General features: G+C 51.7%; 1 pseudogene; it reads left to right on the forward strand.

The window, feature by feature from the left end:
• Positions 1–164: 164 nt before the first annotated feature.
• LOC103271957 lies at positions 165–1247 on the forward strand (annotated as a pseudogene).
• Positions 1248–1537: the final 290 nt, after the last annotated feature.

Below are 1537 nucleotides of genomic sequence, written 5' to 3' on the forward strand. Positions count from 1 at the left end.
CCATGCCTCAGAGCAGGTTCTGCCAGCAGAAAGCCTTGGCGAGCAGGCTCGAGGGCTGGAGTCCAGAGTTGGTAGTGCCCAGAGGAGATGTGATCTCGGTGGGCAGGCTGCCCACTGACCTGCAGCTGAAGTCACAGATGCTGGCTTCTAGGCCAGGCCTGCCCCGCCCCTGGTCCAGCATGTGCCTGCTGGTGCAGAAGGTGCTGCTGGTGGCTGGCTGCACATTGGCCCTGATGCTGGCATCCAGCTGGGGCAGCAGGTCCTGGAGTGCTGCGTGGTGCTAGCAGACCCTTGGAGCCCCCGGTGAGCCATGTGGCCCGAGTAGGAGGATCTGGTTATGATGCGAGTCGACTGCATGGAGTACTGTTACAGTGAGGCAATGCTGGACGCCCACTCCGAGGTGTACTGCAGTGAGAAGATGCGCATCATTCTGCATGTGTTGGCCACATGCTAGGTCTGGTCCAAGTCTGGCTGCCAGAAGCTGAGGCTGGACGAGGCGGGTGTGACGGACGAGGTGCTGGACCCACCATACAGGCCTTCATCCTGGAGGTTATTGCCAAGCATGGCTAGTTGGCCCGTGTGCTCTGCAACAAGGACCCCTTCACACTCAAGTCCTCAGTGTACCTGTCGTGCCTGTTCCCCAACTCCAAGTTCTTGTTTGTGGTACATGACAGCTGGGCCTCCATGCACTCCATGATCATATGCAAGGTCACCATCACTGGCTTCGACCTCAGCAACTACCACGACTGCCTCAAGTAGAACAAAACCATCGAGGTTATGTATGCACAGTGCATGGAGGTGGGCAAGGACAAGTGTCTGCCCCTGTACTACAAGCAGCTGGTGTTGCACCTGCAGCACTCCCTCAAGCTCATCCTTGATTTCCTGGGCATTGCCTGGAGTGATACTGTTTTGCACTGCGAGGACCACATTGACAAGCTTGGTGGTGTCTCTCTGTCCAACACCAGTCATCAAGCCAGGTCATCAAGCCTGTGAACTTGGAAGTGCCCTCCAAGTGGACTGGCCACATCCCTAGGGATGTGGTGCAGAACGTGGCCCAGATCAACCCCATGCTGGCTTGACGCAGCTATGAGCCCTATGCAAACTCACCTAACTAAGGCAACCCTGACTCCATTGTCATCAATAACATAAACTGGGTCTTGAAATGTTACTATAAAACACCAGTCAATCTGAACGGATATTTTCAGGTGAACCAGACCAGCACCTCCTTCCACTTAGGAAACTCGTGATTTCCAGATCTCTGCAAATGGCTTTGTTGCCAAGAAGAGGAGAAACTGCATTCAAGAGGAAATTGGACCTCTAATTCAAGCATATTGCTTGCTATTAATTGCCCAAACAGGACTGCTAGTGAGGAGCCTATTTGTATATGTTTGCAAAAGTTGAATGATTGAAAACATACTGTGAAATCCTCTATCTTTGGACACTCAAAGACAGAGAGCAAAGAGTATGGTAGTAGTCCATCTTTTGAAATTTAGGTATTTTATATTTTTCCCCTCAAGAACTTTTTTTTTTTAAGAAA

The sequence above is a fragment of the Carlito syrichta genome, unplaced genomic scaffold (genome assembly GCF_000164805.1).
Source record: "Carlito syrichta isolate Samal-C Ts95f unplaced genomic scaffold, Tarsius_syrichta-2.0.1 Scaffold110750, whole genome shotgun sequence".
Classification (NCBI taxonomy): Eukaryota; Metazoa; Chordata; class Mammalia; order Primates; family Tarsiidae; genus Carlito; species Carlito syrichta.